Source organism: Cornus florida, unplaced genomic scaffold (genome assembly GCF_030987335.1).
Source record: "Cornus florida cultivar Cherokee Brave unplaced genomic scaffold, ASM3098733v1 CherokeeBrave_3.0.0_Hap2_Chr09, whole genome shotgun sequence".
In the NCBI taxonomy this organism is placed as follows: domain Eukaryota; kingdom Viridiplantae; phylum Streptophyta; class Magnoliopsida; order Cornales; family Cornaceae; genus Cornus; species Cornus florida.
This window is the reverse complement of record NW_026775579.1, coordinates 36,060,768-36,077,469: the sequence shown is the minus strand read 5'-3', so window position 1 is coordinate 36,077,469 and position 16,702 is coordinate 36,060,768.

The window sequence follows — 16,702 nt, the reverse complement described above, 5'->3', positions numbered from 1 at the left end:
CTCGGTGTAGTACTCTCTGATGAACTCAGACTCGGAGACCAGGATTGAATCCTAACTCGGAGACCAAGATTGAACCTAAACTTGGAAACCAAGGTTCGAACCCAATCCAAACCAGTTTAGGTTGAACCCAAACCAGTGGCTGAACCGAACAAAGAAGAATTAGAAGAAGAAATTCAGAAGAAGAGAAGAAGATTTCTGAATTTGGTGTGAATTGAAATGAACCCAATGATGGGTATTTATAGGCTTGTTGGTGCCTATTCTGAATGGGTGCACCCATAGTCCGAATGGGTGCAACCATTGTTGACCAATCAGAATTAAAAATCTGTTGGTGGTTTTTAATTTGTAAAGGGTGCAACTTTTGGTTTTCAAAATTTAAAACTAATCCTTTTAATTCTGATCCAGCCCAGCCCTTTAATTTCGTCCAGTCCAGCAAGCAAATAACCCAACTCGGCCATTAATTCAGCCCAGTAAACAGGCCCATTTTGATAAGTCCAGCAACAAAATAAAATTACCACACAGGCCCATCCTAACTTTGGGTAAAAAGTTAAACCCATTTCACAATCAAGCCCCGCCCCGCCCTAGCCCGGACCGGACCGGGCGGGCGGCGCGCGCGTGTGGTAGTTGGTTCGGATCCAGGCTAGCCTAGGTCCTCCCCCTCTTAAAAACTTGGGTGCCCTTGGGCCCAAACCCAAATCCCATACTAGACATATATATACTCAAGGTTGCTTTGCTACTTTTCCGATGTGGGACAAGCATTTCCCACTTTATTCACACCCATTTAGGCTTTATAAATCACTTACTTTGGAGCCAATTTCTCATTCACCCGGAAACGGATTTGAGAAAATAAATATACCATGTTCATCTCCTCGCAGAGAGGAACGCGCTCATCAATAGATTCGCAAAAAATTCTTAGCGGAATCTTTTTAAAAATCCTTCCAAAGTTTGCGTTTTCTAATGCCGTTTCCAACAATCCCCCACATGAATGAAAATTTTCGCAGATTACAAAGGAGAAGATACAGACACTATAGAGAGTACTATTGGAAAGTTACTGCATCGGGATAGGTAGCTTTTGGCCTTGAACCTTCCCTAGTGTATTACTATCGGATTTACTAGCTAACCAGTGAACATTATGTCTTGAACTGTTCAGCCGTTGATGTAAACCAAGACAATAGCAAACACACAATTCCTTCCCACACAAAGTCGGTTCTCACGGTTGTGTTCATATGGCCCTAAACAACGCCTGGTATTTCATGAGCGCTCTAGAAAACTTAGCCTTAGAAGTTCTCATAGAAGCGGCCCCACTTCACACTCATATAGGTGACTTCTTATTAAGAGTATCTTACAATACCCCACTTGAATTTTCAAGGTATAAGAGTCATTAAAAGCATAGCTTATCCTATTCATCGCTGTAGGTAACACTGTCTCATCATAGAAATGGGTAGAAGATTGAATCTTCCCAGTGCTTCTGGTGAGCCATTCAGAATTTCTGTTGTCCCTTTGAACCTAAATCTTGGGATCTCCAGTCAATTAGGTTGGGTTTCCATTAAGATGACTCGTTAGCTTTCGGCTTTAATCCCATTCCCCTCGATGAACTATATACTTGCTCTCTTGTCAAACCTTTTGTAAACGGATCCGCTAAATTATCTTTTGACCTGATATAATCTATTGAGATTATCCCACTTGAGAGCAATTGTCTAACGGTATTATGTCGTCGACGTATATGTCGAGACTTACCGTTGTACATATTACTTTGTGCCCTTCCAATTGCTGATTGACTATCACAATGTATACATATAGCGGGCACCGGTTTAGGCCAATTTGGAATATCTTCTAAGAAATTACGAAGCCACTCAGCTTCTTCACCTGCTTTATCCAAAGCAATAAATTCAGATTCCATAGTGGATCTGGCAATACAAGTTTGTTTTGAAGATTTCCAAGATATGGCACCTCCTCCAATAGTAAAGACATAGCCACTTGTGGATTTAGAATCCTTAGTATCTGATATCCAATTAGCATCACTGTATCCTTCAAGTACTGCTGGATATCTAGAATAATGTAATCCATAACTTATAGTATATTTTAAATACCTTAGAACCCTAATTATTGCAGTCCAATGGTTCTTTCCTGGATTACTAGTATATCTACTCAATTTATTAACTGAGTATGCTATGTCTGGGCGTGTGCAATTCGTCAAATACATTAAGCTTCCTATAATGCGAGAATACTCAAGTTGTGATATGCTAGGACCAGTATTTTTCGATAAATGAAGATTTACATCAACAGGAGTCTTTACAAGACTACTATCCCCTTTATTAAACTTTTCTAATATTTTCTCAATATAGTGAGATTGAGATAATACTAGACCATCTGATGTTCTAGAAATCTTAATTCCTAGTATGACATCTGCTATGCCTAAATCTTTCATATCAAAATTTTTGGTCAACATCTTTTTAGTAGTTTTGATTATAACATCATTACTACCCATTATAAGCATATCATCCACATATAGGCACACAATGACATATCCATTTTGAGTGTTTTTCACATACACACATTTATCACACTCATTAATTTTAAAACCATTTGACAACATCACTTTGTCAAATTTTTCATGCCATTGTTTAGGTGCTTGTTTTAATCCATATAAGGATTTTACAAGTTTGCACACCTTCTTTTCTTTCCCTGGAACTATAAACCCTTCAGGTTGTTCCATATAGATTTCCTCCTCTAATTCACCATTTAAAAAGGCAGTCTTAACATCCATTTGATGTATTTCTAAGTTTTGCAGTGCTGCAATAGCTAGTAACAATCTAATGGATGTTATTCTTGTGACTGGTGAATATGTATCAAAATAATCCAGGCCTTCTTTTTGCCTATATCCCTTAGCAACAAGTCGGGCTTTATATTTTTCAATTGAACCATCAGGCTTCATCTTCCTCTTGAAAATCCACTTATACCCTAAAGGTTTAGTACCAGGAGGAAGATCCACCAACTCCCAAGTATGATTTTGCATGATGGATTCAATTTCACTATTTATGGCTTCTTTCCATAAATTAGCTTCAGGAGAAGACATAGCTTCCTTGTAGCTTTGTGGCTCATTCTCCAATATATATGTCAGAAAGTCAGGACCGAATGACTTAGACGTTCTAGCTCTTTTGCTACGTCTAGGTTCTTCCTCATTTTCATCATCTATAGACTCTTGGTCTATATTCTCTTGTATATTGCTATTAGCAGTATCATAATTTCTTTTAAGAGGATTTTTGCAAGGAAATATATCCTCAAAGAAATAAGCATTCTTTGACTCAATAATTGTATTGACATGAATATCAGGAATGTCTGATTTATACACAAGAAAACGATATGCACTACTATTCTGTGCATAGCCTATGAAAATACCATCAAAGGTTTTTGGTCCTATCTTAACTTTCTTAGGAGTAGGAACCGCAACCTTAGCTAAACACCCCCATACTTTTAAGAATTTATAAGAAGGTTTTTGACCTTTCCATAATTCATAAGGTGTCACCTTTGATTTCTTTTGAGGTACCTTGTTGAGAACATAATTAGCAGAGAGCAAAGCTTCCCCCCACAAATTCTGGGTTAAACCAGAACTTATCAACATAGCATTCATCATTTCTTTTAAGGTACGATTTTTGCGTTCAACAACACCGTTCTGTTGAGGTGAATAAGGAGCGGTAGTTTGGTGAATAATACCATGTTCTGAACAAATGTCAGCGAATGGTATTTCGTATTCACCACCTCTATCACTTCTAAACATCTTTATCTTTTTTCCAAGTTGATTCTCAACCTCATTCTTGTAATGTTTAAACATTTCCAAGGCTTCATCTTTACTTCTTAACAAGTATACATAACAATATCTTGTGCAGTCATCAATAAAAGTAACGAAATACTTTTTCCCACCTCTAGTTGGCACAGATTTAAAGTCACAGATATCACTGTGAATTAATGCTAGAGGTTCAGTACTTCGTTCTATGGAGTGAAATGAGGTTCTAGTCAATTTTGCTTCTACACATGTTTGGCATTTTTGATTTAAATCAATATTAAATTTAGGTATAGATTCCATGTTAATCAATCTACGAATAGTATCATAATTAACATGTCCTAACCTACCATGCCATACATCAGATGAGTCAATAATATAAGCAGAAGAAGCACTAGCTTTATTATTATCATTAATAGCTTTGGGTACAACAGTCATTACATTGAACTTAAATAGTCCATTACTTAGATACCCTTTGCCCACATACACCCCATTCTTAGTCAGCACAAACTTATCAGATACAAAGACCAGCTTGAACCCATTCTTGCTTAGTAGTGACCCAGAGACCAAGTTCTTCCTGATGTCTGGTACATGCAGCACATTATTAAGAGTGAGCTCTTTTCCTGAGGTCATTAGTAGCTTGATCTTTCCTTGTCCTTCAACCTTTGCAGTAGAAGAATTCCCCATGTAGAGTTGTTCTTCATTATTTATAGTTTCATAGGTAGTGAACATCCTCTTTTCAGAGCAAACATGACGAGTAGCTCCTGTGTCCACCCACCATTCTCTGTTGTTGCTTACCAGGTTGATTTCAGAAACCACAGCTGAAAGATTTAACTCTGATACATCAGCTGTCAACTTATCTTCTTCAGCTATGTGCACCTCAGTGGTCTTCTTCTTGGGGTTATGATGTGTTTTGCGGCTACGACAATCTTTAGCTCGGTGTCCTAGCTTGCCGCATATGAAACACTTCCCGGTGAACTTCTTGTAGTTTCCTTGGCTAGGACCTTCTCCAGAGTGCTTCCTCTTCTTATTTTTCTGTCCTGCTTCCACTACATTTGCCTTTGACACTATTGAAGAATTTCCGACTCTCTTTTCAGATGTACGGTTATCTTCTTCAATTCTCAGCCTGACAATTAAGTCTTCGAGCCCCATTTCCTTGCGCTTATGCTTCAAGTAATTTTTGAAATCTTTCCAAGTAGGTGGCAGCTTTTCAATGATTGAAGCTACTTGAAAGGATTCACTCAATGTCATCTTCTCAGCATGTATCTCATGTAGGATTAGCTGGAGCTCCTGCACTTGGCTCACGACTGTCTTGGAGTCTATCATTTTGAAGTCCAGAAATCGTCCAACCACGAATTTCTTCAATCCAGCATCCTCTGTTTTATACTTTTTGTCTAACGACTCCCAAAGCTCTTTAGCAGTATTTATTGGACTGTACACATTATATAAGGTGTTGTCCAATCCATTGAGGATGTAGTTCTTGCATAGGAAGTCTCCATGCTTCCATGTATCAACAGCTCCAAGCTTGGTAATGTCTGTATCACCCTCATCTAACACTGGAGCAGTCTCAGTCAGATACTTGCTTAGATTCAGAGTTGTAAGGTAGAACATCATTTTCTGTTGCCACCTTTTAAACTCTGTCCCGTTGAATTTTTCGGGCTTCTCCCCATGACTGACGGGAACATTAGGCACGGTAATACTCGTACTTGCCATTTGTCTGTTATATATTGATATACAGACCACGAGTCAAATTATAATTAATTATAAGAAGAATAATAATTAAATAATTATTACTATAGTATAAAGGTATCTGTCTTAAGATTGTTAAACAAAAATAATAAATAATGTATCATATACTATAGTATAATTTATTTAAATATTATTTGTAAATATAATATTTATTATAATAATCTATATAATATCAAGAAAATAAAACTATAAAAGAACCTGATAAAGTCGAGGCTAGAATTTAATTCTATAGCCTTAAGACAGATACGCCCCGCTACGGTGCTAACGGACTCTTCGGCGTCTATCTCCCAGGATACAACGACTTTTCTTCCTTTGGTAGTAGCACTTCAAACCAATGGAAAAGGCGAACCGGCTCGGTGTAGTACTCTCTGTTGAACTCAGACTCGGAGACCAGGATTGAATCCTAACTCGGAGACCAAGATTGAACCTAAACTTGGAAACCAAGGTTCGAACCCAATCCAAACCAGTTTAGGTTGAACCCAAACCAGTGGCTGAACCGAACAAAGAAGAATTAGAAGAAGAAATTCAGAAGAAGAGAAGAAGATTTCTGAATTTGGTGTGAATTGAAATGAACCCAATGATGGGTATTTATAGGCTTGTTGGTGCCTATTCTGAATGGGTGCACCCATAGTCCGAATGGGTGTAACCATTGTTGACCAATCAGAATTAAAAATCTGTTGGTGGTTTTTAATTTGTAAAGGGTGCAACTTTTGGTTTTCAAAATTTAAAACTAATCCTTTTAATTCTGATCCAGCCCAGCCCTTTAATTTCGTCCAGTCCAGCAAGCAAATAACCCAACTCGGCCATTAATTCAGCCCAGTAAACAGGCCCATTTTGATAAGTCCAGCAACAAAATAAAATTACCACACAGGCCCATCCTAACTTTGGGTAAAAAGTTAAACCCATTTCACAATCAAGCCCCGCCCCGCCCTAGCCCGGACCGGACCGGGCGGGCGGCGCGCGCGTGTGGTAGTTGGTTCGGATCCAGGCTAGCCTAGGTCCTCCCCCTCTTAAAAACTTGGGTGCCCTTGGGCCCAAACCCAAATCCCATACTAGACATATATATACTCAAGGTTGCTTTGCTACTTTTCCGATGTGGGACAAGCATTTCCCACTTTATTCACACCCATTTAGGCTTTATAAATCACTTACTTTGGAGCCAATTTCTCATTCACCCGGAAACGGATTTGAGAAAATAAATATACCATGTTCATCTCCTCGCAGAGAGGAACGCGCTCATCAATAGATTCGCAAAAAATTCTTAGCGGAATCTTTTTAAAAATCCTTCCAAAGTTTGCGTTTTCTAATGCCGTTTCCAACATGTTCCACCTTTATAGCACATTTGCTTGGTCAGTTAATGGAGTATTGAGTTCACCACCATTAATATTGCAGGTGGTGGTGGCGTCACATATGAAAATTCTTATAGTTGCAACAATATTGATAGTAACGAACAGGTGGTAGGGGATTGTTCAACTTTGACTACCACCTGCCTCTCTGGATACGAGGGCTTCAGTGAAATTCTGCAACATAATAATGAGATTTATTACGTGTGCATAATTTAATAGACAAATGGTATTACTTATGAAACTACATGGAAAACGGTAAGGGGAGAAAAGTACCTCAACCTAAACTATTCCTTTCGTTGAGTTCATTTTATTGTGAATCTTTAGCTCCATGGTTGGTTTCAACCTCTTACATTTTCATTTACATGTATCTTTACAATTGAGTCTATTGGGGATTTTGTCAGTGCTTTTGTTGCTCCCCAATTTTGCCTTCACCGCAACTATAAATTGCATTCATCTCAGTAAATTTACGACTACAGTTTTGTGACCTATTAAGATTATTAAACAAACACAATGTATCAAGAATCCAATGCTCTTAATTGCAAACCAAATTCAAACCAAAGCCAATCCATTTTCTATAACGTTAGGATAAGACTATAAAAAAAATTAAAGTCAATGAATATATTTAATTTTGTACAATAATGTGGCAGTTTAATTTTTTTTATTTTACTTTTTCCAACTAAGACATAAACTTTAAATATTTTTTGGAGCTAGTATTTGCTTAAATATTAAAACTATGTTAAGTTATTACTAATTATTACGACCACTCATAATTCTCAATTACCATTACAAACAATATCAAACAAAAACATATGGTCCATTCTATATAACAAAGTACATCCCAACTCTTTTCTAGTATGTATCAGCAATTAAATTTGAACAATTTCTCATCCATTTATTAATTATCAACTATATAATGATACTTAAAAATATAAATTCCTCTCCAACATTAATTAGGGCTCACATGTCATAAAAAAAATATATTAAGAATTATTCTTCAAAATATGAACCCAATTAATAATAAGAACAATAAATGCAATATTTGTTTCCAAAATTAATTATGGTTTTTGTTTCTAACATTAAAAAGGGCTGAAAATTTTTCTTCAAAATACAATCCTAAAGAATCAGTACAATGATAAATGCAATATTTATTTCCAACATTAATTAAGGTTCAGAATTAAATAAAAAGGAACCAATATTTTTTTTTACAAAATCTGAATCTAAATAATCATAAGAACAATAAATGCAATATTTGTCTTCAACATTAATTAGGGTTCAGATACCATACAATATATATAACCTTTAATGGTGGTTCAGATCAGGAATAAACTTATAAATACATCAGCAAACTAAAAAAAAAAAAAAAAAAAAACCTAATATATTGGAAACGACTTTAACTTACAATATTAAAAATAGGTAAGTCTTTATCTTTGTAAAATCGAATAATTTACGCCGGACACTTTCGCTGTCTTTCTCTTCTCTCTCTTCCTTTTTTTAGTTTTCCTTTTCCAGCCATTTATGTACCTGAGAATTCACAGCATGTACCAGTTGCTCTGTTCCTTTGGAAACAATTTTCTATGGAAGTAAAAAAAGAAAGAAGAACAAATTTTAGGAAAGAGATGAGACCTCTCTCTTGTTTTGGTAACAAATAAAAATCTGATTCTATTTTGGGCTTTGGGAGAAGAAGATACAATAAAGGGCGGGCTTTTGAAATTTCAATTTTCAAATTGGCTACAACACTCTTCTGATATACATATATATTATGCGTATAATTCATATATATTCTGTTTATAATTTATATTTCCATAAATATAGATTTTTACTTTTTTACTGCCGCTACAGTGAAAACCGGCTAGAACAGGAGCACTGTTCCAATGGAGAGGATTTTGGTCCAGATATGCATACCATTAACGATATAGAAGTCTCCACTATCATTTATTTGTTTGAGTTTATTAGAAGGATTATACTGTCTAAGTTGGCCTAGGTCTTGTATTTTTTTTGTTTTTAAAAATAAAATATGAAGAAGATGCAAACATAATCAGTTAATAGGTATAAGAAGAAGCATCAAAATATAAATGGTATTATATATATATGAGTTCATTTTCTAGTTTTCGTTAATTACTTGCGACTATAAGGATGCATGGTGTGGATGCATAGTGTTCGGCTCTATATATTGCTTGGATATAAAGAGCCTATATATAGGCTTGGTAAAGATAATAATATATAAAAGGTGTACAATAATAAAAGGAGGCACCATGATTGGTGGAGGATTTTTCTCCATAATTATATAGAAATATTTATATATTTCAACACTCCCCCTTAAGTTGGAGCATAAATATCATGAATGCCCAACTTGCTAAAGAAACACCTTGAAAGATGATGAAAAGGTGTCTGGAACAAAGCCGGAATAACGCTGGGAAAGGCCGAAACAACGACTGGAAAGGTCGGAACTATGCTGGAAAAAGCCGTAACAATGCCCGAAAATGGCTGGAACAACGCGCGAAAATGGCCGGAACTATGCTAGAAAAGAATGTGAAGACATAGAGATTATGATCCATGATAATAATTCCAATACTCCCCCTTAAATTATTGATCGAATTACAAGAACAACTTGCCTTTGATACCATGTTAAAATTGGATGCGGAAATAAGAAATGCAAGTAGGAAAAGGGAAGAGAAAAAACACAGGCATATACATGGTTCGGCACTAAGGCCTACATCCATGGACAAAGAGCCACTAATGGTTACATTTCTATTACTTAGACCTATATATTGCTTGAGTACAAGGAGCTATACATAGGCATGCTAAAAATAAGAATATATAGAAGGTGTACAATAATCAAAAGAGGCACCATGATTGGTGGAAGATTTTGCTCCATCTTATATAGAAATATTTATAATTGGAAAGAAATTGACCGGATCACCATGATTGGTGGAGGATTTTGCTCTACAATTATATAGAAATATTTATGACCGGTCCTTTACAAGGGTCGCGATACCAAGTCAAGCTTGAAGAGTTGTGAATTTAGGAGGTGGCCAAGTTTTACATTTATAGAAAGCCACTACTACCTTTCTCTATATAAAATATAGATAGGGTGAGTAGGGATCGTCCCAAGGGATTTGATGGTGTATCGAATTGTGAAACTATGGTAATTAGGGTTAGTAGGTCGAGTGATCACACAATTGATTGGTTGGTTGATTATACTAAATGAGCTAAACTATAATAAAGCAATGCAATAAGATAAATAGTAAGTAAGAAGGAAAGGTCTTGGGGTGTAGAGATCACCACCAAACAATACTATTCCAAACCATAATCAAGTGACTAATGAGGGAAATGAATGTGTTGCAACAATATTGTGTGTGTAAAAGACATTCAATTGGTAAGGGTGACTCAACAAGTGCAAATTGTCTCAATCAACATGTGTGAGGTCACAATACATCTATTGGTAGAGGAATATATTGTCTAAACATCATGTGAAGATAACAAATTAACAATTCAAGTTATTGAACCTTTCATTAAGCTCATAGTCCAAGCAATCCATAAGGATGATTTAGTTAAACATGCATTATCTAAACATCATGTGAGAGGTACAAAATATCTATTGGGAGAGGAATAAATTGTCTAAACACATGTGAAAGATATAACATATCATAACTAGTCATTAATCTTTCATTAAGCTCAAAATTCCATTACACCACAATATTAGAGCATATGCTTCTTGCATTCAAAAGCATTGAACATCAAAGAACAAGCATGAATTGTTTCCCCAACTAACACTACACTACTTAAAAGAGAAGCACAATCCATCAAGGAATAAGTATGAACCATCTAGAGACATAACAAGAGCATTACATTAAGAACTTTATATTTTGACAATCTTAAGATTAAAGGCATTAATACACATAGACATGCATCAATAACATTAAATCTAGAGGTGAGCATCTACTCTAGCATACATAGACATATAGATAGAGAAAATGATCAATTAGAAGCATTAATCCATAGAACTCAATGAATAATCAAGATCTTCATAAGTTCAAGAGTCAAAATATGCATTACAACACAAATCCCTCAAAATTACACAAGATTAGAGTATAGAAAGCATGCTTGGGGCTAACTCTAGCCTCGAAAGGATGTTTAGCCACTCATGATGATGAAGCTCCAACCCTCAAGGGCTAAATCCATGGTGAAAATCTGCTCCTTGATGATGAAGGTCTCCTCCAAAGGTTGCTCTAGCTTCCTCCCTTCTTCCTCTCCAAGAATAGCCTCCAAGATGATTTTCAATGTGTGACAAGAGACTCCCTCAAAAAGTGTATCATATTCCTTATATAGGTAGGTCAAATACACCCCATGATGAGCTGTGGTCGTGCAAGGCATATTCTCCAATGATTGGATGAAGGACGGAATAAATGAGCTGGACTTTAACTTTTTCTCACTGGAGGAAGTTCGATCGATCGAACCTTAACTTGGATCGATCGAAAATGGGTTCGATCGATCGAACTGCATCTTGGATCGATCGAAGTGGTCTGACTCCTCCGGATAATGACAAGGCTGGGATATTTTCAAGATATTTATGGGGAAAAAGACAAAAGTGGTTGGTAGGCATATAGCTGTGGATAAGATCAATCATTTGAATAGGACAAAATAGGGTTCGATCGATCGAAGGTGATGTTCGATCGATCGAACTTGGAATTTCAGCAAAGGCCAAGGTTGGATCTATTGAGAAGTACTGTGATCGATCATAGATGTTCGATCGATCGAACTCTAAGTTGGATCGATCGAACTTTTCACCTGTAAAACTTGATTCCTTTTTGCTCCTTTCTTTCTCCACTTTGCTCCCTCCTTTGGTTTATCTCAGGATTGCTTCAATTAAGCTTTTATTTGGCTGAGTTAGCTCAATTTTGGAATTAGTGCCTGAAAATATAAATAACACGTAATAAGTCTAAAACGGAAAAGTAAGATAGATAAAGGTATTAGAATGCTTAAGCTTAACGGGTTTAAATGTGCACTTTTCAGTGCTCATCACTCCCCCAAAGTTAAATATTGCTAGTCCCTAGCAATGAACTAAGAAGTAAAGGAATGAAATAAACAACTATACAAGTATAAACTGGAAAGTAAGTAAAATGATAACACCATTTTCGTAGGGAACACGATTGCATTTAGCATATGTAACAAGCCTTTTAAACCCCTAGGTTACCCCTAGTGGACGAGTAAAGTCTCGTGAGGGTTTCCAGAAATGGTACCCACAAACATTAAGCTCATTCTTTCAAAAGAGACACTAATATTGCAAACAAGCATTGGGAGAAAACTACCTCAAGTATACAATTTTTCAACCGTTTCTAAGCAATCTCCCAAAATTTCAATATCAAACAAGCAAGTATGGTCCTCCACATATCAAGAAAATGATCATGAAAATCGAAACAAGTCTAGAATCCATGTGAGAGGTCTGGCATCAAGTGTGTTGCTATCTTAGCCAACTAGAGAAGTAATCACATCCTTACCCTCAAACTAGCACACAAATCTAGTACCGATCATCAAGATAAGAGAGTGGACCTTTTATTAAAGCTTTATTGTTCTAGGTGCGCTTATTCTTTTCACTCATTTTCTTCCTTTTTTTTTTATTTTTATTTTATTTTTATTTTTTATTGAGGATCAAAGATGGAAATATTGTGCAATGTGTTGATCTCTTAAGCTTTCTAGAAGATTCATGTAGCGAGCTTTAGGTCAATGACTCCCAAACTAGATGGCTTTAGGGCATTAGGTGTTAAGACACCCCAACGGACTTACAAAATCAAATCAACTAGGCTACAAATCAAGACAACAACCATCTAATCATTTCCTACTTCTCACCTTTTGGGAGAAGTCCTTACTTTTATTGCTTTTTGCAATTTTTTTTTTTTAATCAATTATTAACCTAGAGTTTGGGCCCTCCACCTTTCGGCGCGAGAAGTTCACTGCTTAATGAGGCAAGAATCCCGGCTACTCAATGAAAAGGGGTTGTTATCCACCTTTATCAGGAATGAAAGCTATCAATGCACTACTAGCCCAATTGGGATATAACCAATTCAATAATCAACAAAGCATGTACCCCACAATTGAATACTAGTGTGCGCCGGTGCTAGTGTAGAATCCTAAAATGAATTTTAAAACAATCACAAAATCAGGATGATGTGGACCACAAATGCAAGCAAGATATCAATCTTTCAAAAAATTTACTCCTAAATGGCATTCACAAGGCATACAAGGAGTATTAGACTCTCAAATCAAGCAATTTTTAAATTTTAAGCAATATAGTCCTCAAAAGATCAAAATCATAGCTAACATCAATCTCAAATCTCAATCATGCATTTAAAGCTAAAATCTTAAGTAGAATGCAACAAGACACCTTACCCCCAAACTTAAACTGCACATTGTCCTCAATGTGTAATGAGAACAATGGAAAAGATGGAAAGAGTATACCGTGGTGGTGTAGACATGAAACCCGGTCATGATCCAATTTGAAAGACGTCTCCCCCAAACTTGGAATCAACAACCTCCTTGAATAACCACACTAGCAAACTCACATCAAATATCAAATGGGTTAGGAATAATCAAATCATGCATTCTAAAGCAATATAACACAAGATGTAAGAGATATGAGATCAAACCCAAAATAAATCATAAAGTATGCATGACTACACATAAGGGCACAATGGTGATCTTTTTATATTTTTCATTTAATGAAAGCAAGTATATACAAAATGTAAGAAAAACAAAGAATAAAATACATGAACAAAATACAAAAAGAAAAATAAATAAGGCAAAATGCAATGAAAGAATATGTACAATGCAAGAAATGAAAAAGGAATATGTACAATGCAAGTATATACAAAATTTTCTTACTTTTTGTTTTTCATTTTTATTTTTTTATTTTTTATATATATATGTGAAAACATGCAAAGAAAAATGAAAAATGTAAGAAATATGCAAAATGGGTGCTAAGTTTAACGTCTCTAGCAAGACGGAATGCTTCTTTGAAAAACCGTCTTTTTTTATTATTATTTTTTTAGACAAAACAAATATGTACACAAACAAAAATAAAAAGACAAGTGAATAAAAATAAAAATAAAAATGCAAGAAGTAAAAATGTAAGGAAATAAAAAATGCAATTTTTTTTTTTTTTTTTTTCGAAATTAAAAATTAAAGTTAAACAAAATATTTTTGAATTTTTGGAAATAAGATAAAAGGAAATAAAATAAAAGAAAAGAAATATTATTATTTTTTTAATTTTTATTTATATATATATATTTTTATTTTTAGTACCAAGATAGAAGTAACTAAATAAAATAAAAGAAAATAAAAAAATAAAATAAAAATAGAAATAGGAAAAAGTCAAAAAGTCAAAGGGTCAAAGGGGCAAAGCTGTGATCGATTGAAGATGAAGTTCGATCGATTGAACATAGTTGTGATCGATCCGAGATGAAATTCGATCGATCGAACATGTAAAATTTTGGAGATCCCGAGAGGATGCATTTTTAGAATTTGAAACAGGTCCAAAAATTTTCTAAGTGTTGAAGCTCGAGATCGATCGAACTGTGAAGTTGGATCGATCGAATGTTCTTTGATCGATCGAAATTGTAGTTGGATCGATCGAACAGTGAAAATCCTGGAGATCCCGAGAGCATGCACTTTCAAAATTGATGAAAGCTCAAAATTTTTTCTAAGTGTTGGGACTCAAGTGGAGTTCGATCGATCGAATTCATGGTTAGATCGATCGAAGAACAATTCGATTGATCGAAGGTGCTCTTGTGATCGATCGAACTGGCACCAAATGCCTAATTTTGAACTGAAAGTGCAGAAAATCCTATGCTAAGCCCCAATGATGGTAACAAGAATGAAAATTTGAAAAATAGATGGAAGAATGTACACAAGAATGAAAAATAAAAAGAAATGAGGGAGGAATAGAGTTGTGAAACTCTACGAATACTAGTGTTTAACGTCTCTAGCAAGACGTTAGGTCAACTCACTAATCAAATGAATCAAAAACTGGATATGAAACATCCTTATTGACCCTCTTTTCACTTTTCTCATTTAATGTCCCACTTATGACAGTGAAATCATCCTCCAAAAGAATGACTTGAAAAGAAATAAAAGAGATGATATTGTTCCTTTCATCCACGGTCTTGAAAACAAAATCAATCATGGTTAGGCTTGCCTTTTCGTTGTGTTCTTGAAACACATTCAAATGATCATCCATATTGATAATTGGTGAGGCATTGTCTTTCAAAGACTCATTTGGATTAATAAGAAACACCCTCTCTTCACCCCTCTTCTCCTCCTCAAAAATCACCATCTCTTCACCTTCCAAGTTAGCTAAGGAGTCCATTAGAGAGTTTATTTCATTTTTAGAGCTTTTAAAGTCAAAACCACAATTTTTATACATTTCCAAAAGACACTCCTCAAGAGGGTCATTAGAGATAATAGAAGGAAGACCCTCTTCAACAAGTTCCCCCTCCTTCTCTCCTACCTCAAGTGTGGTCAACATCTCCTCACTCTCTAGAGTAACCATCTCCGAGATAAAATCATAATCAAAACAAGGAAAGTCCTCCTTAATCATGTTATGTTCTATTGGATTAGCCACTAACTCACTTGCCACTTCCTCCTCTATACAAGATAGAGTGCTAGGCATTAGCTCACTTGTTTCATTCTCCCCACTCTCATCATCCTCATCTATATACATTGAAGTTCTTGGCATTTTTTCATTTGCCTCTTCCCCCTCCTCTTGATGAGAAAGAGTATTTGTAATTTGCTCAACTTGAGCTTCTAAGTTGGCTAAAGTTTGAGAATGAGAATTAATAAGTGAAGTGTGTGAAATATGCACATCAAGTAAAGCTAACACTTTTTTTTTAAATCCGGGTGAGTACTTAGAAGGTGGTGGAATTGATTCATCATAAAATGGTGGGGGAGGGTAATAGTCACAAGAAGGATTAAATGAGTGATCAAGTCCATAATAAGATGATGCATGAAATGAATTGGACTCAATCTCATAAGGATTAAAACATGATGGAGGAGCATAAGGTGAAGGGATGTAATTCCCCCCCAAACTTGGATCAAACAATTCCTCCATTCACAATTAAAACCCAAATGCAATAAAAAAAATTGGCCTCAACAAGGGCCTATGCTTGGACAAAAATTTAGCAATAAAATGAGCCTCAACAAGGGCTATCACAAGCATACAAAGAAGTGAAACAATTAAAATACAAGAGTGCCAAGAATTGCTCACAATGGTCCTTTAGCACTTCAACTCCAAATTTAGCTTTTAAGCTCCTTGCAAGCTCCTTGCTCAATGCACCTTGTTAATGAAGAACAAACTCAATAAGCAATCAAAAACAGAAAATAAAAAGAAAGTAAAGACACGATCAAAAGAGTACTAATCCTAATTGAATTTCACAATTCGACGTTGCCAATTTAAAATCCCCGGCAACGGTGCCAAAAACTGACCGGTCCTTTACAAGGGTCGCGATACCAAGTCAAGCTTGAAGAGTTATGAATTTAGGAGGTGGCCAAGTTTTACATTTATAGAAAGCCACTACTACCTTTCTCTATATAAAATATAGATAGGGCGAGTAGGGATCGTCCCAAGGGATTTGATGGTGTATCGAATTGTGAAACTATGGTAATTAGGGTTAGTAGGTCGAGTGATCACATAATTGTTTGGTTGGTTGATTATACTAAATGAGCTAAACTATAATAAAGCAATGCAATAAGATAAATAGTAAGTAAGAAGGAAAGGTCTTAGGGTGTAGAGATCACCACCAAACAATACTATTCCAAACCATAATCAAGTGACTAA